We start from the raw sequence: 15,620 nt of genomic DNA, 5'->3' as shown, positions 1-15,620 counted from the left end.
TATCTTTGGTGTGAAGATGACCTTCTCCCCCTCTATATTAGAGGGGGAGCCAAATGGCCCAGTGGATGGCCTAGAGTCAGGAAGAGCAGAGTAACTAGCTGTGTAACCATGGTCAAGTCACTTAAACTCTGCTAACTAGTCAGTGAATCAATAAACATTTATTCAGCAATCCACAATGTGCCAGGCTCTGTGCTAAGTGCTAGTGTCTGCCTCAGTTTTCTCAATTATAAAATGGGGGAAATGACAGTATCTACATCCTTGGGTTGTTGTGAGGACCAAATGAAATAATATTTGTAAGGTGCTTTGCAAGCCTCAAACGCTATATGGAGGCTATTATTGTTAAATATTATTATCTGAGTAGAGAGGGAAAGGCATATAATAGAATATCTGACTGTGGGAGAAAAGTACAAGGTCTTTCCCAAAGTAAATCCTCCAAATCAGGAAGGGCTTTAATTTGATAAAGATCTCTTTTCTCTCTACATTGCTGAACTTTTTTCCCTCCCCCAAATCCCACTTACCTCGCCTTCAGGAGTTGGTACCTGCCTCCTTCTGCCTTGGAGCTCTTCATATTCAGAGGCATTGGAAACTGCTTTCCCTGTTGTCTCCTTGCCTTTTTGTGACTAATTCCATAAAGAAGCCTTAGCTGAAAGAAGTCCTCTCTTCCATCTACAATAAGCCAAAAGGCCCCTTCTGGGCTGCCTTGCACTCATCCACACTGGTGAACAATTTTGACCTCTGCCCAAAGGGCAATAAAACTGTATACCCTTTGACCCAACAATATTACTGCTGGATCTGTATCCCAAAGAGATGTTTTTTTTTTTAAAAATGTAAAGGACCCATGTGCACAAAAATATTCATAGAATCTCCTTTTGGTGGCAAAGAATTGGAAGTTGAAGGAATGCCCATCAATTGGGGAATGGCTGAACAAGTTGTGGTATATGGTTCTAATGGAATACTGGTGTGCTATAAGAAATGGTGAACAGGATGACTTCAGAAAAACTTGGAAAGACTTATATGAAATGATGAAAAGTAGAGTGAGCAGGACCAGAACATGGAACACAGTAACAGCAGTACTGTATGATGAAAAATTGTGAATGACTTAGCTATTCTCAGCAATGCAATGCTCTAAGAGAATTCCAAAGGACTTATGATGAAAAATGCTACCCACCTCCAGAGAAAGAATTGATAGAGTCTGAATGCCGATGGAAGCATCCTGTTTTACTTTATTTTTCTTGTTGTTTTTGGTATGTGTTTTCTTTTATAACATGAATAGTATGTAAATATGTTTTTCATGATTGTGTATGTATAGACTATATCAAAATGCTTACCTACTCAATGAGGGCAGATGGATGGGAGGGAGGGTGAAAATTTGGTACTCAAAATTTTAAAACATGAATGTTAAAATTGTTTTACTTGTAATTGAAAAAATAAAATATAAAAAAATTAATTTAAATAATAATGTCATTTTTGTTATATTGGGCTTTGAGAACTCAGATCAATGCAGTAATAAGCCAGGATTCCAGAGGACTGATTATGAAACATGCAATTGCCTTCTGAAAGAAAGGTGATGAACTCAAGGTGTAGAATTAGAAATACATTTTTGTATCTATGCAATGTGGGAATTACTTTTGCCTGTTAGTTACATGGGTTGAGTGTTTCTTCTTTTCCCAAATGGTGGCAGGGAAAAGGGAGCGAAAATAATAAGGATAGTAATAATAATTCTAATTATGAGCCTTTCTATGGCACCTTAAGGTTTGTAAAGCGCTGTCTCATTTGGTCCTCACAATAACACTGGGGAGTAGGTACTATCATCATGCTCAATTTTTAATTGAAAAGAAATGAAATTTGAAAAAAAGGGATTACACATTGCTTTCTACTTAGAAAACCAGAAAAAATGCAGAAATTTGTTTCAGCTCTGAATTGTCCCTTTGCATCTAGACCAAGCCCAAGCTCCTCTGCATTCCTGCCTCCCCTGCTTCCAGAACAGAACACCACCACCCAGTTCCCCATCCCCCTTTAGCAAAATGAGTTTTGAAGTCATGTAAGAACAATTTGTACTTGATTTCCTGTAAACTTTGAGGTAAATGGAAACTGAAACTGGTTTGATTCAAGGAAATCAGCCCATTAGTGGGTTGTTTGTGAATGTGTATATGCATGTCTCTACAAAGGGCTTTGAACACCAAAAAGAGTATTCTGTATTTGCCCCTAGAGATGACAGGTAACCTCTGGAGATTACAGAGTAGAGATAGGACATGGTCAGACCTGCATTTGGAAAGATCACTTTGATAGCTGAGTGTAGGATAGGCTGCAGGGAGGAGAGACATGAGGCATGGAGAACAACCAGAGGGATATTACAATAGCCCAGGTGTGAGGTGAAGAGGGTGTACGCCAGGCCAGTAGTAATGGGGAATGTACATGGGAGATGTTGTAAAGTAGAATCAATAGGACTTGGCAATAGTTTAGAGATGGGCAGGGAGAGATAGTGAGGAGGTGAGGATGATGCCTGGTGACTGGAAGGATGGTGGTATGCTCAATAGTAATAGGAAGGTTAGGAAGAGGGGAGGGCTTTGGAGAAAAGAGAAGGAGTTTAATTTTGGACATGTTGAGCTTGTGATGTCTATAGGACGTTCAGTTTAAGAAGTCCACCATGCAGTTGGAGCTGTGAGGCTGGAGGTCAGGAGAGAGGTTAAGGCCAGATAAATAGTTCTGAGAATCATATGAAGAGAGATGATAATTGAATCCATCAGAGCTAATGAGATTACCAAGAGAATAAACATAGAGGGAGAAGAGAAGAAAAGAGGGCCCAGTCAGCCGGATCAACCTGGAGGAAGAGCCAGCCAATCAAACTGAGCCAGGAAAGAGAAGTGTCACAAAAACCTAGAGACAACAGAGGATCAAGTTAAAGAGGATGATTTTCAGCTGAAGCAGCAAAGCACCCTCAGGGAGAGACAGATGTATTTCTCTAAGTGGTTGGTCTTCTGACCTCATAATTTCCTGTAAGACCTGGCTGGTTGAGAATTGTTTTCTTGTCCTCAGTTGTGAAAACTATAACCTTCTGTTTACTATTAAATCTTTTATGGTGTAATTTTAAAACAAATATTTAATCACTGACCCATTTGGAAATGATTGTAATACATAGAATGGATGATGATTTGTCTGCCTTCATCACAAAATCAAAGTCCACTTTTTGCAATACATTTTGTTGAATAACACATTTTTTTCCAGTTTTTTTCGTTCTTCTCATATAAAACACTGCCCCTTGAAATCCACTTGAGTTAAAATATTTTACTTTCTGGTTCAAGTTGATGGTGAGAGAACAGGGAGATTTTCCCTTTGAAGATATAGGAAACACTGAACTCATTCATTATAAGATGAGGTCTGGGGGGAGAGGCCCTTGAATCTATTTTGACCAGAGAAAAAGTCTGGGGATCATCTTTATCCCTTAGGTCTAATACGTCCATAAAGCAATCTTAGAGATGAAAGGCCAAGTGTAATGAAGCCTAAGGAACTTAATATTGAAATGTTTGGACCTTTCTGCTGGTTTATTTTTGAGGTTCTGGGGCTACAGGCACTATGGCTTTGAGATGGCTAAAGCTGGGGGCCACTTTCAGGTTTTCCCTGGTGCCTGAAAGATTTCTAACAACAAATACTATTTCCCATCAGACCTGAGAAGTGAGGCTTTACCCAGGACTGTGAGTGTTATTTTATATGAGCAACCCCTTTACATATGTGGGCATATTAGAGGGGGAAGACATTATCCATGCCACTTATTATGTTGGAAACTGGAGTGTTTCTCTCTCTCTCTCTCTCTTTCTTTTTCCGTTTCTTCCCTCCCCATTGAATAGAGACTGGGACTAAGATTTAATTAGTACAAAGATCATCTTTATGAGGAAGTTCCCTGTAGAAATGTGGATCAGCCTCTTCCCTGTAATTTATAGTCATAGAGAGCTATCTAGGACACTGAGAAGTGAAATGACTTGTCCAGGGTGTTTTAACAACCCAGCTAGCAGCTTCGGTGGGGGCATTAAGATCCCTCCCCCACAGCTGGCACCTAGGGGGCTGCCGGGATGCCGGGAAAGCACAGGTTCTTTTTATCTGCTTAAACAAGGAAAGCACGGTAAAGGGGTTGACCAGCTTACTTTAATCCAGCATTGACTTAGCATACAGACAACATTCATTTAGTTCAGGGGAAAATGCCAGCATTCAGTTAGTTCAGGGGAGCATACAGACAAGCATCAAGAGATATACCAAATACAGATTCATTGACTTACTTCAGGGGAAAAAAACAGCACCCTGAGGTTCAAAACATTCATTTAGTTTGGGGAAAAAAACAAACCAGCACCCCGAACCTCAAAACCAAAATACAAACAAATTACAAATATCAACAGACAGACCCAATACAATTCATAGTTACCAACATCTGGGCTCGCCCGAGAGCAAGGGCTGGCCCAGAGTCAAGCTTGCTTCCCACTGCTTTCCACACCAACCGGAAGAGGAAAGAGAGCTTTTCAAGCTGTCCTCTCCCCTCTTATAGGGCTTATGACATCATCAAGTGCCGCCTGAATGACCAGGGCCGATTGGTTCTTGAGTTGGCCCCTCCCGCTAGGGTAGCCATTAACACCTCCCCTCAGCCAGCCCCATGACTCATCACACAGGAAGTTGTCTGCTTCCTGGAATGCTCTTTGGGCTTCCTGCCCCGGAAGAGCAAGCCACAGTGTCCAGAGGCTCAATGAGGTAAGCTGAGTCATTCAAAGAAAACAAAGGCCATTCTGGTTACACAGGGTCACACAGAGAGTATGGGTAGGAATTGAACTCAGGTTTTCTTGGCTCCAAAGCAAGCTCTCTATAATCCGTGATGTCATGTGTCACCACACCTTTGTCTCTTCAGATACACATGGGAACTTGTGCTCACATTTTATGCTTCTTACATGTTTGGTATGTAAAATATGTGGAGGTATCTGATTTATATAAAGACACAGTTCACAGTAGTACATAAAGAAGTTTTATTTTGAAAAGGAGAAAATAAAACAGAGACCTTTGAATGCACAACCATTAGGCTGAAAGATGTAGCGAAAGAAATGAGGATGGTTTAGCTTGGAGGAGAGAAGCCTAAAGAAGACATAATAGGTATTTCCAATTAGTTGTAGGGGTATCATGGGGAAAGGGGACTAGATTGTCTCTTCTTGGACTCAGAAAGCTAAACTTCAAGTGGTTCTTAGACAGCATGGTGAGGCTCTCCAGGGATCCAGAGAATTCACTGGGACATCATGTGATATTTGAATTTTCAAGGGAAACATGGGGCTTTTCAAAGCTGTCTGATACCAGGCTAACTACTGCTGAGAGATAGATCAGAGATTCATGTGACATTCCTTTCATAGACGTTTTGGAATGTGAGAGATGAGTCTGTTCCCTTGTGCTTTTGGCTAGGATAGTAAGTTCTTTACATCATCAGGTATTGGTGAAGCTGGGATTTTGGCAGTTGGTGAGTTAAAAAGCAAGCATTGAGTAAAATTCACTGGAGAATAGGAATGGGGGAGGGTAGCTATAGTGTCCAATTGGATTCCAAGGTTTGAGAAGTTGAGCTGTGCCCAATGGGCGCACACATCCCATTAATAATTGTGGCTATTTAAGAATGAAATGTGGGCAGCTATGTGGCTCGGCAGATAGGGCACAGTGCCGATAGGCAGGAAGACTTGAGTTCAAATTCAGCCTCAGACACTTATGAGCTACATGACCCTGGGCAAGTCACTTAGCCTTTTTGCCTCAATTTCTTCATCTGTCAGATAATGTGGAGAACAGAAGGGCAAACCACTTCGATATCTTTGCCAAGAAAACTCTAAATGGGACATGAAGAGTCAGACATGACTGAACAACAACAAGAAAGAATGCAATTTTAAAAACCTCTTTCTATTTATTTATATAAAATTTTCAAATGGCTACTAAGTTGTTAGGACAACATTATTTAATAAAACAGTATCTCTTTTGTCCCAGGGGCTTTATAAAAAAACAACAACACTGAGACCCTAAGAGTTCTGTGAGCCCAGAAAGTTTGGGAACCTCTGAGTTAGAAGTTGCAGAGTCATATTCAGGCTTGTCATGAAGCATGTGCCTGCACACACTTCTTAATGTATTAGTTGAGTGAGAGCTCTCTTTGCTTGGAGATTGTAAGGGCACAGCTTGAAAGGTCAATTTATAGGACTAAGAAACACAACATGTTGAAAACCTTCTGGATAACAGTAGAGAGAGGATTCTGGGACCCTGTCTAATATCCACCCAAGAGAAAACAGATTTAGAGCTGGAAGGGACCCAAGACATCATCTAGCTCAGTCTGATTCTTTTACAGAGGGGGAAACTGAGGCTGGGGAAGATTAAGTGATTTATCCAAGGTCACGTAGGCAGTAACTGTAAGAGTTGGCGTTTAAGCTCAAACCCAATACACTTTCTGTTTGATCATACATGAATATTTCTACATTGGAGTATTATTGGGGATTCTGAAATCAGGAGCTATTCCACTGGGGCTTTTTAAAAGCTTAAGAAGCAAGGACAAATTTCTGTGTTGTCTCTAAAGTGAGGTCAAGGGACTTGCTTTCCATGGTAGTCAGAACATATTTGGAGCCAAGAAGCCTCAGGTTAAGTAAGTCTCATCTTCTGTGTGACTTTGGTCAAATCCCTGGGCCTCAATGTTTCATGATATTAGTAGCTAGCATTTATATAGCACTTTAAGGTTTCCAAAGAGCTTCACTCATTTGATCCTCACAAAAAGTCTGTGAAGTAGAAGGTATTATTACCCCGATTTTATGTATGGGGAAGCTGAGATATAGAGAGTTTCAGTGACTTACTCAGAGTCCTACAGTTTGTAAGTGTTTGATGCCAGATTTGAACTCAGGTCTTCCTGACCTCAAGACCTTCCTCACCCATTGAACCACCAAGAAGCCACTTGTAAAATGAGGCAGTTAGATTCCATGACTGTCCAGAGTTCTTGCAGCTCTGAATCTTCTGAGCCATCAAAGAGAAGGGAAGAACTCACACTTTCTGCCCATAGTCTATTTGCTTTAAAGAAAAGAAACCTTTCATTTATTGGAATGAAGTGTCATCTCACTAACACTGAATGTTCTTTGTGTGAATGTTCTCCCATGTCCTTTATATTATATAGTAAGTAACTTTACTCTTTAATGCTTGGGTAAATAGAAGCAGGAAACACACACATATGTACTCACACTCTCATACAGGGAGATCTCAGTGCCATTTTCTTTTTAGGTGGGACAACTATATTCTATAACTTTCTTTTGAAAAACTAAAACCCATTTAATTATTTCAGAGAATGGCCCAATGCCACTATCCCCAAGCCAACGAGTTTTCCTGCACCAGGTAACACTACCATCAATGTAGTGTCAACAGTATCTAAAACTGGGGACCACCAGGAGAACTCTTCATTCTCAGCAGTCTCAATCTTTGTAGGTTCTCTGTCTCTTCATCTCTTCAGTTTTCTCCTAAAACCCTTCCTCCATCAGCTTTTTTTGTTCCTAAGAGAAGACAAAAGCACATCAGCATTGCACATTGGTTAGTTCCCATTCCACCAAGAATCAGGCACCTCTCTGTGTTTCTTCTGCATAAGGTGTGAGCCCTAAGTAGATTAGAAGAGACGAAAAAGGCACAGGGGATTTCTCCTCAAGGAACATTTCTGGATAGCGAGAAAAACCATCTAGAGGTTAGGCCTTCTCAGCAATGACCCACTACTAGAGACAAGAAGGTAGACCTCAGGGCCAATGCTGAAATTTGTAACAGGTGAACACAAGAGGGGAGCTAGGTGGTACAGTGCTGGACTTGGAGTCAGGAAGACCTGAGTTTGAATCCTGCCTCTGACACTCACTGGCTGTGACTAGAATCATGTTCCTTAAGTAATAATAGCTCCTAATTCCCCAGATTGTTGTAAGGATAAAAATGAGATACTGTTTGCTTTGTAAACCTTGAAGTGATATGTAAAATGCTAGCTATCATCTTCAGCAATATTCTCAATTCATAATTGAGTGTCCCAGATGTCCACATGTTTTGAAAAGGGCATAAAATACTATATATATAGAGTGACCCAGGATGGGCTCCAGTCAACTTCAAAGCGGCTTGGCTCTTTGATCAACACTGAAACAAATGTGAAACAATATCTGGTGTCTCTATTACTAGACTAGGCTGGTTCTGCTCAAATTCTATCAGTTTAAGCAGGACCTACTCTATCCCATGGCCCTTTGGGTAGGAGTTTATTGATAATGGTAGGGGTAGGGTCATTGATAATGGAACCAGGTCAGCCACTGGATATGTTCTTGTGCCAGGACCCAGCAGTTGTGGGCTCAGGTAGGAGGGTAAAATTGACTCAGTCTGGGATACTTGGCATCATCCTAGCAGCCCCAAACCCCAGGGGACTCTGAAATTAACTTGCACTGTCCAAGGTTCTTAGGATTATAGACAACTCCACAGACAGCTTGGATGTTTTTAGGCTCTTTGTTAAGGACAAAGAGCTTTGATGTGAATTCAGGAGGTTCAGTCTGAGTGAAGTGGAGGGGTGACAAATCCAAAACAATCCCCTTTTCGATTTCCCTCTGTGTGTTATGGTATTAGAAGAACTAATCACAGGACCTGAAAAGTTCATGGAATTTTGTGGTTTTTAAACAGATGTTATGGGAAATTTTTGCTATGTCAATTATGTACAGAAGGCCAGGAATGTGGCTGGTGCAGAACACAATCACCTTGTCCCCTGTGCTTACATTTGCTCCTGATTATTCAACATTACATTTTTATCTTTATTTCACACACTTCTTTTTCCCTTTATCTAATTATTCCCATTAATATTTAGAAAGAATGTTATCTTTCACATGACTATACAAGAATACCAATTTACCCAATCATTTGATTGAAAACAGCAAGATTTCACATATTTGCATTAATCAAATTTTCCATTTTTCCTCCATAAAACCTTCTAGGTCTTTAGGTACCACAACTTCACTTCACAATAGTAACAGATTCTGACAGATACCTCTCCTTTTATCACTAACTACTTATTTTGATTAGAGAGACCTGCCATTAAAAAACAGGCAGCATCATATCATCTCCCCCAGAGGGTGGGTTTTTTTACATCAGATGACAAATTTCACTAATCAAAACTTTACCAGGACCCAAATCTCAAATTCTAATCTTATCCTGAAAACCAATCAGTAGAAATCAGTTCTCCTGACTTTAAAAAGCCAGGTTTGGAGGTCGGCTGGTTTCTGACCCCTGCTGTTCTCTCTCTTTCAGTGATACTTAAACACCAGTAACTGCTGCCCCTCCCTTCTCCTTGCCTTCTGCCTGGTTGAAAAGGGTAGAGCTCTCTCTTCTTATCTAGAAAAAAGGAGGAGACGGGGAGTAGGGGAAAGGGCGGTGTTTCAAAGCGGTCCTAACTTTTTAACCTGAAGGTGTCCCCAAGTCTGCTTCCAAAAAAAATTCCTGTCTCTCCCCTATTCCATCCTGGGTTATAAAGTTTCCCTGTCTTCCCTTATTTTCTGTCCCTAGTCCCACCCAGACTCATAAAATTCAAGTCTACAATCCTGCTTTTAGTTAACAGCCTCAATTCTTAATTAAGTACAATTCTTAATCTAACATCTAGATCATAAGAGGAATTGCTTTTCATAAATTCCCAAAATATAACAACTAAATTCCTAGATATCACAAAGTGCCAAATTGTCACGAAACCCTTAGATCTCACAAAGTCTTGGTTTAATGATGCCTTAAATTTTTTTATGTATTTAAAACTTGAAACTATCCATCTTCAATTTAGGTGAGTGCATTTCTAAGTCTCCTTACACAGGGAGTCATTCATCTCATAGCCACTGTGTACATTGTCATAAATAACCCAGATTTCAAAAGGTAAATCTGCTGTAATATTACTTGTTTATAACCAAATATATCAGTTTGGAACTATCACATTTTTATCACACCCTTTTTAAAAAGATCAATTCATATATAATGAAAACCAGATTAAAATTGCTTTTACACATTTCTACCTAACAACAGTCTCTCAAATTTTACAACCTACGAGAACTCTAAAAATACAATTTAGAAATAAGATGACCTCAATTACATTTCCAGATTCGTATTACTTTTGGTATTTATCTTGTCCACCTGAAAGTTTGGTTAAAGGAGGCAAACAGGCTAGGTGATATGCAAATTCATATTGTTTATTCCCTTAAAGCTAGCAGCATACATACTTGTATGGAGCCAGATAAAATCTGACTGCCTGAACAGAAGAATGAGAAGGTTTATATTCATTTTTAGAATAGTCACAATTCAGCATGTCTTTGTTACTCGAATTTATGATCTCTATGTATGTTTAGCCATGATACAAAAAAGGATTTTTCTAAATTGAATAGGTTGTAAATACAATAAGATAAGAGAGTTGACGAGGGTCAATCAAAACTACAACCCAGCATTTCGTTGTTTAATTTACCCTTAACATGCCATAACATATGACCATAAAAGAAAATGTTGCATTATTCAACAGAGTGTCTTGGGTTAAGGGTCTAATCCTTAGTGGCCAGAGGAAAGAATGCTCTTGAGTCAGTCTCATTTGAGTTGTTGACATAAGAAGAGGTATTCTCTGAGTAAACTCAGAAAACAAAGAGGCTTAGGTCCAGGCTCTTCTTCTGGCTGATTGTTAGTTCAGGCTCTGGCCCTTATTGAAGTTACTAAATTGATATTAAATGATTATCAATATATTCCCTTAAATACATTTTATTTATTTATGTAGCACTGAACAGCTCTTCTTCTGAGCCAACTACTGCCTCTGGCCCAGGTATTAGGAATATTTACCTGGCCATGAGTGAACTTGAAAAAAAAAGAATTTTTATTTCATATCTTTACTTGTTTTTATAATTCATCCAGATTTGAAGTTCCTGCCCTGACCCTCACTGGTCAGCTTTTACCCAACCTCCGCTTAGTCATTCCAATTCCTGACTCCAATTCTTCAGAGTTTTTACAAAAAGGTTTGAATTAACAAAAGGCCTAAGGAATTTGAAGGAGGTGGGCCATTTCCCTTCTAAGCAGAAAGACCAAGCTAAAATATTTTTAGTTTCCCTTCTGTTTGTCTGCCTTAGATAACTTGAGAAAGGATCTCCCTCAATTGCTAGGAGCTAGGAGCCCAGGATTATCAATAACAAAGATCTCATCCCTAGGTGAATTACCTTTGGGCTGGCAGCACTTTGAGATACCAGAGGCCTTTCTTAGAACAAAGGACCTAATCTTGTATATATGCTGATTTTAAGGAGTCCAGTTTTATTCCCTACCCCCAGTCACCAGTGCATGGCTTCAAATCATAATTATATACAATCTCTGTGGAAACAAAATTCAATTATACCTTATACAGACAAAGTTTAATAATTATATAAATCAATATATTTACTATAGTCAATACCCAGATTCAATAAAACTTCTCATTACTAGCTAATCAGCCTTATTTTCCAATCAGGCTACAAATTCTTTACTTTCAAGACCCTGATTGACACACCCAGGTCTTCCAAGGTAGGGTGGGGGAGGGGTAGCTAAGAGCACAAAGATCTGAGAGCCTCATGGATTTGAGAGCCACCCCCACCCAAATCCCTAGTCCTTCTATTTTACCCTCCTTATTCTCCCTCCAATTTCTATCTCTCTTTCTTTCCTAATCTCGACCCAAACTACCTCAAACATTTCAAATAAATGAAAGAAAAAAATATCATACTCACCAAGCTTCTTCTCCAGCTTTTTTACCTTAAAATTTCAATGTCTAACAATTTAATCATATTCTAAACAGACTACTGAACCCCCAAAGTAATCATCGCACCATCATACAGAAGATGCTCTTCACTTTTGCAGTTTTAAAACACTTTGCTTGATGTCAGATACACTGAGTCAAATCAAACACACAGATTTTCACCCTTTAGGATCCAATGAAACCTTAATTCAGAAACCCTCAGCTTTCCTCTCCCTATCAGCCCTCACTTCCCCTGGGCTGCTTTGGCTGGGATTCCTTATGAGTTCTAAAAGCTGCTGGCTTTTCACAATTCAATTCCTAGTCTGGTATTCCAACTTGGCCAGTGTTGGAACCAAAAAATCTCAATCTACCACTGAAAGCCTAAAAATGGGAGTTCTTTCAGTATGGGACAGAATTTTCAAATAATAGGAGAGACATCTTTAGGAGAAACAAAGTAAATTTATTTTACAAACCTTGCAAGATTTGGGCACACCTCCATAATGGAGGAGGCGAGGTCAAAGGGAACCTGCCTTAATTTATACTCTTAATGAAAAGATTCCCACCCACCTCTATCCCTTCTTACCTTTGGCTGGGAGGCAGGCTTACAGTCTAGGCCTGAAAACTAGACAGAGGACCAAGGTTGATCCAGTCCATTCAGGTTTTCCCTATTGGAACTCAACTGCCTGGGGTGGCTGTCTGAAAGTCTAGGAGAAGAAATGGGGGAGGGAGGGAAGGGGGAGAGATCTTCCTGGAACAGAGAACAAATAGCTCACAGGAAGTCCATTATCTTCTAACACCTGAGAGAGGGGGAAGGGCGTGCTCACAGCTCCAGGCCCTGACATTCTAGAGTCACCATAGGGTCAAATCTCAAACCTCTCCTCCCTTAGACATTCCCTATTTCAGAAATATGAGAAGAGCATAACCCCTGTATTTTACCCTGTGAAGTCTTCACAATTATCCATCCCATTCATTTCCCAGTGTTCTTTTCCCCTAATTACAGACCTTATAAATTTTCTACCCCAAACCATGAAACTTTTCTCAAACATACAGACAAGATACTAGACAAGACATTTACAAGACAGCACACATAAAAAAGAAATTTGGAAACCAATTTAGAATTTGAATTCAGACTGGTCAAAAGAAAACTCAGTTATAATTTACTCTGACCTTTTTTTTTCTTTAGCTGATTTCAAAAGGATATCCTTCCCAGAGATCCCTTCAATATCTCTTACTCAGCCCAAGAACCTATAGCATGCTGGAATATTTCCCAGGGGAATCCACCCCTCTCCAGGAGAATCCACTCCTTCTGTTGCCTTACTTTATTCCCCATTCTACCCTCCTAAAGGGCTATCTGGGGGAATACTTGTGTCAGGAGAGTCCCTTTCCGGGAGAATCCACTCCTAACCCCCCAGGGGAATTCACCCTTTTCCTTCTTGGCCATTTTAATTAATCTGGTCCTGAGATTATTAACAGTCTGCGAGCAAAAGTGTGGAAGCATGATAACCATTTAAAATTAGTGGGGTGTATCTTTCTAGTCCTCCAGCACTTATTGCTCGAGATGTTTTCAAATTGTGGATGAGAGCCCCCAATTGTTAGAGACATACTTACATTGTCTAGGAATAAACAATGCTTGTTGGAAGGCCAAGAAGCTTTTAATTATATCTTACATTTATTCCTCCTGAATAAATGGGTACATCCCCTAAACAGAGTACAGGAGAAAGTACAAGGGACTCAGACAAATGTCACTCCTTTTATTGGCTTCTAATTCACAATCTCCCTCCTGGCTCTCCATTGGCCAGATGCAACCTCCTGAACTGCTCAGGTCATGCTTCCTTCAAACAGCAACTTAAGCACGCATACAAGCCTCTAACCTTTAGAGCTCTGATTGGTTCTAATCAGTGATCTGACTGACATTCTTCTAAAGCTGCAGGTGGGGGGGGGGGCGGGCAGGGGGGAGGAGGGCAGAGGTACTTTACACTCTGTGGAAACAAACCTGCTTCCACCATTTGTCACACCTTATCAGATGCTATCTCTGACAAGTTTAGCAATGGAAGTTAAGCCAGGACGTTCTGACCTCAAGACACAGAGGAGCCAGGCAGAGATAGTGCCAGAGATTGCTGACCAGGAAATAGAATCCAAAAATAGCCTTAAGCCTGAATGTGTAAGTTAGTTGGGGTGGCCCTGGATCTTTGTTCCAAAGAGCTTGGTCCCTGGGTTCTGGATTCTCTTTCTGGAGAGAAAAGGCCTATTCTAATTGAGGCTCAGAGAAATTAATGGATCTCCTATGGGAGGAAAACCACTGAGGGATGTTCTCTAGACTGATGATTGTATGTTAAATTATCTGCCTTGTATAAAAGGGATGCAGCAGAAAAGCCTCTGAGCATTAGGTGTTTGCTTTAAACTAATTGTGTCTGCTGGTTAACTAGAGAAACATAGACTTTGGTAGGGGCTTGTGAACTTTGAATCTCAAAGGGTGAGGACCTGTAGAATAACTTGAACTTGGAATAGACTTGCCTGGGCAGCTCATTGTGAGAGCTGGGGATGCTCTACGAGTGACACAAAAATCATTCCATCTGTACAAGAATTCTGTGTACTCAGTGACGCAGATGTGACTGACCCTGTATTACAGGAGAGAAAACTGAGGAGGGGGAGTCATGTCATCATTTCCCTGACATCATGATCCTCTTCAAAAACTAAAAAGCATTGATGAGAATGCTAATAAGAAGGATGGGAGGAGCTAGAGTGATGTACATGCTGTCTTCCCCTCTTAAATATTTTGTTCTCTGGCACTTTCCCACCAGGGCCAACATGCAGGTTGCTACTCAGGATGATACATAACTAGAGCTTCAGGAATGAGACAGAGGCAGTTGGAATCTGATTGGTCTGTCAAGTGAGACTAAAGTGCAGGACTCATTCCTTCTTCCCCATGCCTATTAGAGGGAACTTACTGTAAATCCCAGATCTCCAGATGAAACATGGGACAATTATTTCCTGGTTCCTTTTGTCCAAGGGAGAGGAGAAGAAAGGCTAGGGAAAGAGACAAGCTATTTAATTCTCTTGGGCTGCTAGACTGGCCAATCCCTACACTTCGTTCTCTTACTGTTTCCCCTTTGAATTATTTTATCTTTTCATTTTTCTGATATAAAACAATGTCCCTTGAAATCCACCTGGGATAAAATATTTCATTTACTTGTTCAGACTGATGGTGAGAGAATAAAATGGTTTTACCTTTGGAGAGATAGGAAACACTGACCCCATTCATCAGAAGGTGAGGTCTGGCAGGAGAGGCCCCTGACTCCATTCAGACCAGAGAAAAAATGTGGGAATCACTTTTATCCATTAGGTCTAATAAATTCATAATGGATTCACAGAGATGAAAGCCCAGGTGAAGTGAAGTCTAAAGAGCTGAATATTGAAATGCTTGGAGCTGTCTGCTGTGAGGTCCTGATACTGCAGGGCACTGGGGCTGCTGGACTTTGGGATCCCTAAATGTGGGGGGCACTTTCAGCTTTCCCCTGGTGCCCGAAGGCTTTCTATCATCAAACCTTCTTCCCTGTCAGACTTGAGAAGTGAGGCTTGTGGAACATTTAATACCATTTTATATCATTTTTGTAATTTCAATAAGACTCAAGAGTCTGAACTGATTAACCAGAAAAAAAGCTTGATCCTAACAGTCTCTTTGTTCTCTGAGTAAACTCAGAATGCCTCTATCTTACGTCAACAAGCCCAGATGGGGCTGATTTAAGAGCATTCATTCCTTCTTCTGCCCACGGCCATTAAGGATGAGACCTTTAGCCATGAGGAACTATCTTGAATTATGTGACTTTTTCTTATCTTAATATTTTATGGGCATATACTATGTTATGGA

Source organism: Trichosurus vulpecula, chromosome 4 (genome assembly GCF_011100635.1).
Source record: "Trichosurus vulpecula isolate mTriVul1 chromosome 4, mTriVul1.pri, whole genome shotgun sequence".
In the NCBI taxonomy this organism is placed as follows: Eukaryota; Metazoa; Chordata; class Mammalia; order Diprotodontia; family Phalangeridae; genus Trichosurus; species Trichosurus vulpecula.
Note: the sequence above shows the minus strand (reverse complement) of the source record.